Below are 11,125 nucleotides of genomic sequence, written 5' to 3' on the forward strand. Positions count from 1 at the left end.
TTTGCCACATTGCATGTCTATGATTAGTTTCAGTTTAGCCTGATGTAGTCTAAACAGAAGTGACAGATAGAAAAAGCTGGAGCTGGAGACTGAACCTAAAAGGGAAAGGATAAACCACCGTTTGAACAATGACCTTTCACCTGTACTAAAGTGATTAATTTAATATTTGCACTGAATTACAGCAATCACAATTAACTGAAGGGGAGGATTTCTGTTTTCTGAAGATCCAAGATGTAAAGAATATCCTTCATTCTTTTATTATTGCATTTTTACCTGAATTGTCAAGAACTTTTGGTTCTATAGAAGAGATACAATTCCTTCAGCTTCTGTTTTTGTTTGAAATGTCTAACGTATTTTGTCCATACTCAATGTCATGTTCAGTTAAAACAGACTAAAAATCATTATAGATAATGAATTTACAGTAAGTCTTCAGATGTTACAATTTTTGTTAATCAGTTTGGCCTGTATGAAAAAGGACTGTTCTAAGCCAGAGACCACGAAGATTTCAGGTGTCTCAGAATTTAAACCATTTAATGCAGACTACATATACAGTACCAGGTAAAAAAATCACATAGTTAAGTTGTCTCTAAAGTAGTACAGAAATATGTACTCAAGGATGTAGTTTTCAGTGTTACATTTGACTTACTACAGTTAAACTATAACTTATTTGCAATTCCAAATCATTAAAGTCACTTAGGAGCAGTTTGGCACAACATTCTGAGCCTGTACAAGAGTCCTGATCACTGCAGTGATGATACAAGAAAGGAATTCTTGCTGTTGTAATAATCATCTCCGAGGACATGCCTTTCTGAAATGTACAGATCACATTCTGAGAATTTTGTTACCACTTATCTTTCAAAGTGAAAATTAAGCTACTGGAACATTAAAAGAAGTCAGAAAGAATCTTGGCTATTTTTCAGCTTTATATGCCCATAAGAATTCCGATATAATTCACTTTCATATATTAACCAGAAAGAGGAAGATTTGAAGTTTCAAAGTGCTATTTATCTTCTCCCTAACCTAGCATGCTTGTTCCCCTTGCAATGAAACTCTTACTGTTACCTGCTCCTGTCTATTATCACATCCTTCAGCTTGTGTCTGGTGTTTCTGGCCTTCCCTCTGCACGTGTTCCTTTTCTCAGTCCAAGCTCCTCTATGGGATGCCAGCTCTGAGCTGAAACATGTAGCTATTTTTTCACAAACTCTTTTTTAAAAATCCGCATCCACTGTGACACATAGAAACTATGAGGTGACAAACGACTTACCAAAGGGAGCCTGGGAAATATATGATGGTAAAATACCAATAGCAAAATTCATTCTTCTTTTCTGCCCTTTACTGATGAGTTTCTCAGGGTATGTCTGTAATGTAGGATACTACAGTTCACAGGGTGCCTGAGCTACTACTGAATGGGCCAGCTCTTGGGGACAGAGATAATCAGCCTGAGCACAGTGCCATGCCAGCAGGGTTACACTGCTTGGAGAGGGAAGTTAGTGTGTCTTCACCAGAGTATTCATCAGAGTGTAGGATTTCATTAGCATTTGGGTAAACGCAACTGTATTAAAATCAGCAAAACTCATATATGACTTTTTTGTATGTAGGTTTTTATCAAGGTCTTAGGTGCAAGCAAACAAACATTTTTCTAGTAAAAAAACCACCAATTTTGAACTTCTGTCCATTAAATATATACATACACATACCTATATAAAAGATAAAGGTTTGTTTGTGTGTGAAGAAAAAAAAATACAAAGCTGAAGGAAATCAAGGGGATTGGTCACCCAGAAGTGGGTGACTTCAGGTGTGTGTGTATGAACCAGCCATTCAGAAAATGAGGAAAGAATTTACTTGTCATTTCTTAAAACAACTACAGTGCAGAAATTATTCTTTTTATGGTCTTTTGACATTATAGATACTATACATTTAATTTGGAGAGGTCTCCCATTGGCAGAACAGAAAACCCCCCAAACTCAGCTGCTCTGTTTGCTCACGGCTATTTCATTGAGCTCTGAAACGCCACTTCCCACCTGAGGAGGCAGAACAGAGACCTCACTGTGCACTTCAGGGCTCTAGCTCACTCCATGGGAAGTGACCAGGCACAGCATAGAACAGCAGCTTTAGGAATAATGATCCAGGTGCAACCAAGTGCCAGCTCTGTCCCTGGGGTCACTACCAGAGGCAGTAGGGGCACAGGTACGGATGGGCAGCTCTGCAGCATCACCGGTTGTTTTTGAAAATGTAAAACTCCTAGGCTAATGGGTTTGTTTGTAATGCAGTGTAGTGAAAATCAAAATATGAATTTTGATTAACTGCATGTCCTCAATTTCTTTAGCTATCCAGTTCCATATACTGCACTTTTATGACATTCTCAGCCTTGACATTCTGACTTCTATTTTTCCTAGGTGGATTGCTTAACAACTAATTTCCAACCTGCTCCCAGTGACTCAGGCATCATTTCTGCACTGGTCTGATCACCCTGTCAGAAGTTCTCACTCACACAGATCTCTACACCCACCTTCCATCTCAGTCTGGGGGCCATATCTTATTGGTTGAACAGCAAGAAAGCATTAACAGTAATTACAGAAATGTTTTTCCTCTGCTCTAATTACAGTGACATCAGCATTCTATTAACCTTTAAATTACTGGTATTTTTCCAGAGAGAACTGTAATGGATAGCAGTTAAGGAAAGAAGCTGCATGATTTCAGAGCAGAGAAAATGAGCAAGAAATAAAGCAGAGGTGTTTTATACTGGTGGCAGCATAAAAGCCTCCTGACAATGCTCTTGTACCAATGGTCACCACTGCCTCTTAAGCCCAGACACTCAGCTGGTATGTACTGGAATAGCTTCACTGACTCTGGTAGCTATAAAACACAGTTTTTATTTTCAGTCTTTGGATCTCTTGAGAAAATTCACCTGTAGCTCAAAGTGCTAAATGTGGTGTGATAGGTACCTTGCAGTCGGAAACAGTGAGAAGTTACTGTCTTGCATGCCTTCCTGGGCAGACAGAAATAAGCAGTGTTCTGGACTTACCATAATGACAATAGAGATCAAAGACCAAGAAATGTGAGAAAGAAATAATTTTCTTTATTTTGTGCTAGTCCAATTTCAATGATAGTCCAATCTCATCTGTGATAAAGTTGATATTTCTTTTATTCCATTGATAGATTCCTTAATTTTTTTGCAACTGACCTCAGATGGAAATATCTTTTTCAGAGAAGGAAAGAAGAAGTTGACAGAAAACCAATTCTTTATGGAGCAAGTCAAATGAAGTAACAGATATTTTTGTGTATTCTGAAAATTACGTTTAACATTTTAGGGATACTTAGTCAGAGAAAATGTTTTTTTTTGTCTCTTTAAGCTTTGCAAACACTTCATTCCTTTAAAGGAAGTCTGTGGAAATACTTCCCATGAGAATATGAATATTCAGGAAAAAAAGGGAACCATTTATGCTGATGCATATTTTTTTACTCAGTTGTTTCTGGCAGAATTGTCTGTTCCCCAAATATACCTAAGCAGGCAGATATACAATGGCAAGCACTTCTACAGTGATGTAACACAAATTTATGTTCACAGTAGCACATATACATACATACATACATAGCAGAAGCTTAGCACAGGAAGAACACAGGAGAACCAGTAAAGGAATAAAAAAACCTTATTATCTCATGCACAACTAGAAAGAACTTAATGCAGATGATCCTTTATGGAAATTTTTCTCTTCTTCCAGTGACAAGAATCACTTTTATAGACACAGTTCTTACTTCAGTCTAGAACTCTGCTCTGTGTCCTTTGTAAATGTGTTTAGGGTTATCATTCTTATGTTAAGCCTTCTCTGGTTTTCTCCTTGATTTGTTGGCTGACATATTTTTGCATATGTACTGTGAACTTCACTCAATCCACTCCTGCATAATAAGATCAGGTTAAAAGTCATTTCCCATTTCCTTTTTTCAGTGTCTTTCCTAAGAAATGTTCAAGTGCATGAATATTTAAAAAAAAAAAATTGAACTAGGTGAAGTGAGTGCTTTGACAAAAGATCTCAACTGAGACTAAAATCCTTGACCTGAATCAGGCAGAGAAGGGAATTAAGCCAGTTTTCTTGTCTTGCTGTGTGACAGAGCCACCATGCCACGGATAACACTGGATAGATTGTCTCTCTCAGTGTTTGAAATTTCAGGCAAAATTTCAGGGAAACCTTCATTGACCAAGAACAACTGAAACTGCCCTTCTCAAAGGAGTTTCAGCCTTTCCACGGAACAGTTTTGTCAACTGAACAAAATATCATGACCAGTGGACTTGTACCATTTTCTAAAACAGCCAAGAGGCTTTGGGACCATGGGATTAATTTTCAAAACTTTATACTCTTAGAAGACTTAATCTTACTTCATTTCCTTGAGGGTGAGAACCGTCAGCATGAATTTACCACAGGTCAAATGAAGATTATAGAAAGCCAAAGGCAGAGAGGAGCATGTAACCACAGAATAAACCCTGATGGCATTAGGAATGTGGTGTTTTCTGAGCCTTGGCAGAGGTGACTGACTCCAATGCAGGAGCTCTTAAATCATAACACACATTTATTGAAAATGCATCTGCAAAGAATTTCATCCTAATGAAGCAAGTAAAAGGAACTGAAATTGCTTAGTATATACCTTCAGAAAATCTTATTCATCTTAATATATTGGCACTGCTACAATTAATAGCCTGTTTGAATTTCTCCTACACTTTCTATTACAGGAGGCTCATAATTCAGGGATAAAATTTTTACTCTTGGCTGAAAGTTGTTATTTAATGTCTTAGCTCATTTCATGCAGCTTTTCTGCACAACCCAGCTCACTTCCCACCAACAGAAGCTGCTACATGGGGTTCCCCAACCTAACCTGCTGGTAAGGAGTCAGCAAGCTCTGTTGCTATCTGATGTAAAGTTTGTAAGAGTATATTTTTAAAAGAAACACCTGGATCTGCCCAAGAGCAGATGGGGTAAGAGCTCAGGAAGTAGGTCTTTTAACTAAATCTTTTAACACAATCAGAGAATCACCCTAGCAATTTACTGACTTCTTATTTGCCTATCACCAGTATAAGGAATTTGAATCTTCCTGTCACCTTGAGTAAGGATCCTTTTGGCACACAGGTTTTTAGGCAGGGGTGATCTTATACTGGAGGCAGAAGAAAAAAACATAGTATGTCCATTGAGAATGAGGCTGAGAACAGAGGAGCAAGAACAGCCCAGCAGCTGGGAACAGACAGCTCAAAAAACTGTTCATGGACAGGTCAAAGAAATGAGCCAGAAAGAGAATGGAGGCAGAACCATGTCTAGTTGAGACTTTTACTATGGTAAAAGAAGTGATAACACAGGGATTCTTTCCAGACTGGTCCTTACTGTTCATTCTGACTCAGGACATGACTCACTAACACCAGATCTGCACAGGATCAAATCCCTTTGCCATATAAATCTGATCCACATCAGCCAGGGATGCAAACTGCACTTCTGTGGAATATCCAGACCAATTATGATGTTTATGAAGGTTTTTACCATGACGTGAAGACAGACAACATCTTAATTAGCAAATGCAATTTATGTTGAGATGATGGTTTGCAGAGGGAACACAAGATTTTTTTCTGATCTGGCAATTGGAGTTCAAAATCCTAACTTACTACACCCTCAAATTATTATACCAAATGAAAGGTGTTGAGTTACATACCATCACAACAACTCCACTACACATTTCCTTTCCCTTAGGGCTTTATAGGCTTTCTACACTTTCACTTTTATAACCATTTCTTTGAATATTTTTGATAATTTGCTGAAATTTATATGTGTCCATTTCTTGAACTTTCTTCTAATTTTTGAAAATTTAAAAGAATCAGTAAGATCTGCTGCCTATTTTTTTTTTTTAGTTTATTTTCTCCAAAGCACTTCCAGAGCATCACCTTCTACTATTTTGTAATAAAGTTGCATGAAACTGCTACAGATGACTTAGTGTATCACTTATCATATGATCTGCAAAACCCCACAAGGAAAATCACTTTAAAAAGGAAATTAGGAAAAAGGAGGAGGAGTAGGGAAGGATATTGTGGGACCCTACTTCAGCCAGTGCTATTAAACTATTAAGACTGTATAGAATTTTTTTTCTGCAGCTATAAGTGGAGCTGTGGGAATGTCACCCGTGGAACAGTGGTCTCCATCAACTAGAGTGGAACTGGCAGTAAAGATCTCCAGTTTCTATTCCCAGCCTTGCCACTTACAGAACAGAAAGTCACTTTCCTTCTCTGTTCCTCAGCTTCCCCATTTATAAAACATGAAAATCATGACTTACTCATTTCACAGAAAATCTTAGTGATTCATTTAATCAAAATGCTTAACTGAAAAAATATATATGAACCTTCCTCGAGGAAAAGAAAATAAACCTGCAGTTAACATAGTTGACAAAAAGACAAATCAGAACAAGTAGAAAATGAGTTGTAAAATGCTCATTTTTAAGAACTTCACCAAACTATAAAGGCTATCACCCATGACAGCATGCTAGAACAGAGTTCATATGAAACTGTAACCCTACAGATGATCATAGATGAGCACTGAATAAGCAGCCACTGAGGAAGTTATGTTTCTGAGAATAATTTGATCAGAAAACACTGTTCTTTTTTCAGTTTTACGTGCGTCATGTCAGAGCATGATGAGATTTTACCAACTCCTGTGCACTGAGGCAAATTTCTCATAAACTGGTTAAATCCACATATTTTAAGTCAGAGATTGGTAGAGTTTTTCATTAGCCTTAAAACTAACTTGCTGTTTAGGGTCTTATACATAATCTCTCTTCTTGCACGAGAGACAATAACCTCTCAATTGTACTGTTATTTTTCAGTGAGATGCACTGATCCTGAATTCCAACTTCATGCAGTATGGGAGATCCTCTTTAGCCCAGAGTTCCCACTAAAATACTTGCTCACTTTGCTCTACATTGACATTTTCATTTTGAAGAGAGAATTAACATTACAAATACACACAAATTTCAATTAATGAGGTACTCCAACACTTGGTTTGGAGTTGATTTGGTAGTATGTATTTGGATTAGAGTTGGAAGGTGTATTTCTGATATTTGAAGTGAGAAAAAACCCAACTGAACTAGAAAATTTATAAATTTGTTTATAAATTCACAAATAAAATGATATATTATTCATTTGAAGCCATCTCTCTACAGCTCAGAAGATTTTCTCTACTGTGACAGATTGGAAAACTCCAGTACAATTTGTCTTTTCAAGCTGTCCCTGAAAGAAGATTCTGGGGGAAGTTTTTCAAGTGCAGAAATGTGCTGTCTTTGCTTTTAGCTTATATCCAAGCTACTGAACTGAGAACATTTTATATCCTGTCAGTTTTAATGTTAGTCTACTTTTATAATTGTGTCACTTGTGAGATTTTGTTGGAACAGAGACTAGGGTTTGTATAAATGTGAGGTGTGAGCATAACACAGTAATTCACAGAGAGCTTTGTTTTTACAAACAATCCAAAACAGAGGACTTGCAAACCCTCTGGTACTCCCAGACAGTTCTGTCAACTCAGGCTTTGTCCTGTCTCTCATGTGGAAAGTGGAACCAGTTCCTTACTCCAGAGCAGTGAATTCTGCCATGTACTCACTATCAAGGCACATTTTTTCCTTATTGTGGCACATGTTTCTTGATTCCCTTGGCCAAGTACTTCCTTATTTGCCAAAATACTGAAGAGAACCGAAGTTATTTGTGATTTCAAGTGAAATTGTGTCTAGGTAAGTGTCAAAAATGGCAAGCAATAAGAGAAGTCAACGCATTTTGGAATAGGAGAAACATTCTGCATTTAGGTTATATAATAATTTCATATTGGCTTTTCATTAGGAAACATTTTTGAAGTCACTTTAAAATTAAAGAGAGAAGTAGAAAAAAGAATTAACTCATTTAGTTTGATTTTGGAAAAAATTAAACGTTTTGGTGGTGGGTCAAGTTGATAGCTCATCTGAGGTTTACTTGGCTGTTCTGGGAGGGAGTTTTCTTGGAAGGTAGAGTATTTCCATGCCAGTTGTTAAAATATTCAGGCAACAATATATCCCCTTGTGATTAATCTTTTTGATAGCCAGTGTTCTGGTCTTGCAATGCTGAAGTTCTCTTCTCATGGTCACATACCAATTGCTTATTGGTGTTGCTGGAATAAAATTATAGCTCTGCTGGTCAGCCAGAACCCTGGTCCTATGGCAAAGTGGAAAGAATAGCAGTCAGCTTTGTCTGGAAAAGGAGTGTGCATATGGAAAACATTGGAGACAATCTGGTCATACAACCTGTGCTTCTTGGTAGCCTCTCTGTGTGCCTGCACATGCTTCAGCTTCCATTTCCTTTAGGGAACAAACATTAGGATATTTTCTTTGACTACACAACACTCAGTAATATTTTAGGCTGAGCATTTTGCTTCCTGCCTCCTGTGTGTTTTCTCTACCTTAAGCAGCAATGTCTGCTCTCTCAGTTAGTGTCTGCCAATTCTGCTTCCCCCTTCCTTTACCTTGAACTTTTGTATTTGTTCTGCATTAATGGCTATTAATGTTTTGATCCTTTTCACTCTACAGCCTCTCTCTGTCTCAGGTCACAGTTCTCATCAGACACTTATTACTTATTTCAATATTTCAGGAGTTATTCCTGGTAACAATGTCAATCATTTTATGTCCTTGCTTCACAATGGGAAAGTACAGACAGAAAAAAAAAAAAAGAAAAATGAAAAAAGTAACACCCAATTTTACCTTCATTTTTTTCATCATCATTTTCTGTAGGTGTTGCATTTTTTTCCTTCTTATTTGCATTTGCTGCCATGCTGTGGGTGCCATGAATCTGCTCAGTGACATCAAATTTCATCTTGGGAATGCTGAATAGTAACAGCTTGAGCTCTACAGTCAAATTGTTCTTTATCTGCCACTTACAGAAATCCCAGAACTGTGGCAAATGTCTGAGTCGTGCACATAGATTTGCACTGTCTGGTCTTCACTTTTCTCTCTTTCAACTTGTACTCCTCATCTAAGTGCCATCCAATTTATTACTTGCATGAAAGACTCCTTATAGCATAAGAATTGAAAAGGCTTCAAATGTTGCAGGTTTTCAGCCATAATTGCTGCTCAACTTCAGCCTTATCTTCATGGGTAGCACTAATACCATTTGTTATTTGCTCACTTTCAGGTAAGACATGAAGGTCAGCAATAGTGTGTGAACAGGGCCTACACTTCCAAGGTTTATTGAGTCTAAAAAGAGCTAATTAAAGCTTCATTAACCAGCATGCCATACTATATAACTGCAACTTTTCTATGAATAAAATGTAGCATCAGGAGCACAGATTTTTCTATTTCAGCATTGTCTGACTGCTCCCAGGAACCAGTTCTCTATGAGAGTTCTGTAATCTGAAGCCCTGGGGTCAAGTTCCTCCTTCACCTATACAAATGTGTTTTGCACAAACCCCATCTGTTCTTGCACACTTTTTCTGAAAGCCCTGTTGTATATCTGTATTCTATTATTCAGTGCACAGGGAGAAGAGCAAGTAATATGGACCATTCAATAACTAAAGAATGACTGAATGGAAAACAGTTTTCCATTTATTTCAAATAAAAATAATGATAGACTTTTTTAAAGAGGAAGGGAAACATGGTGTCACCATCAACATTTCTCAGAAGTAAATATATTTGTTACTGATAAGGAACTCTCATGAACTAGCTTTTTAAGCTTCTTTTGTGGTTGTTCGTTTAGGTAGAAAAGAGCCAAATTCCCAAGCTCGGGTAAAAGCATTTGAGACAAGGTGCACACAGTGATAAGACCTATCCACCTCCTTGCACATGAGTAATCAAGGAACTAAAAGCAAGTGCAAGGTAATATTAACTGAGATAAACAGTTGGAAAGCAGAAGGGAATTCTTTCCCTTCACTGGAAAAGAAATCGTGCTATTAATAGCTGTGATTTGCTAATGAAAACAAGCCTTTGAAATTATTTGTCTTCATCATATCTTGAACGAATATTTAAAGTTTGCTTAGAATTATCTTTCATGTCAGACGTTTAGAAAGCCAGTTAACCTGAAGCAGACAGTACTGATGGAGTAAAAGCACTGTGAGTTCTCGGGGCTCAGGGCTCAGGGCTAACAGTCCCTCCTTGGCCTGAAGAAGGAAGCTCTGAGCTCTCAGGGGCAGAAGGTAAGGATGTCATACAGTGAGTTTAGATAGGACCACATGTCTAGAAAACTAGTAGCTGGAAGTATTCAGAGGGTGTGAATCCTTCTGTTCCACATCAGAAAGAGAGAACTTACATATTTCCCTGAAAGGCAGGAGTAGACTCTTTACAATAGAACTGCTTCCTGGACAGCTGGCTTTTTGCAGATGGATACGTGCACATTTCTTTAAACAGTGTGGCAAACCTTTACTTAAAACATTAAAGAACATTGTAGTATTCATTCTGGCACCAACTCAAAATTCTCTTGATATTGAACTTCCTCCTAAACCAATGGTTTGCCTTCACTGCCTAAAAATGTTCTTTATCTGCATGTGTGGACACACAGAGTACACCTGGTGAAAAAGTCTTGCCATGAGCTTTAGGTCTCCTTTAGGTTTTCTGCTTTCTCAGCCACGTCTGTGGAAGTTATTTCAACAACATTTATTTTCCCTCACTTTCTATGCAGCTGTTCTGACAAAGCTATCATATGAACACAAAATTTCCCTCTCTGTTCTGGTCTCTGAGTTAGCCTGTAACTCCAAGGAATTAACATGTGTGATAGGTCTCTTCCTTGCATAAAATTTTTGAAATAAAGACTAAGAAATGAATCTCAGTAATGCAGCTTTGTCAACGAAGACTTTTCGAAGTACTAAAACTAAATCACACCCTATCCAGACGTTATGGAATTCAGACTCCTTTCTAAAATACCGGATGAAAACTTAGAACACATTTCTGGAACAACAGAACACCAAAGATACACATTAAAAGTATTTCAAAGGCACTTTGATTAACTGAGCTATAGCCATGTATTGTGCCAATTGATCTCTGTTCCTTTCTTGCCAAGTATTGTTTCTCATCTCCAAAATAAACTGACCATGTTCAGGAGTGACCTTAAAATTGCCATTAGAGAGGGATGACTCAGAGCAAAGCCTCAAGC

General features: G+C 37.6%; 1 long non-coding RNA gene across 2 annotated transcripts; it reads right to left on the minus strand.

Moving 5' to 3' along the window:
• Window positions 1-7,793: 7,793 nt before the first annotated feature.
• Window positions 7,794-11,125, minus strand: LOC127481258 (uncharacterized). Of its 2 annotated transcripts, none has more exons than XR_007908163.1 (3): window positions 11,063-11,125; window positions 10,286-10,398; window positions 7,794-8,203 (listed from the first exon to the last, which is right to left on the minus strand). It is a non-coding gene; the product is annotated as an uncharacterized LOC127481258 (long non-coding RNA). The 2 variants fall into 2 exon arrangements; XR_007908164.1 differs by having other exon boundaries at window positions 10,286-10,393; window positions 11,063-11,117.

The sequence above is a fragment of the Manacus candei genome, unplaced genomic scaffold (assembly GCF_025592945.1).
Source record: "Manacus candei isolate 608988 ecotype Guabito, Panama unplaced genomic scaffold, ASM2559294v1 h1tg000077l, whole genome shotgun sequence".
NCBI lineage: Eukaryota > Metazoa > Chordata > Aves > Passeriformes > Pipridae > Manacus > Manacus candei.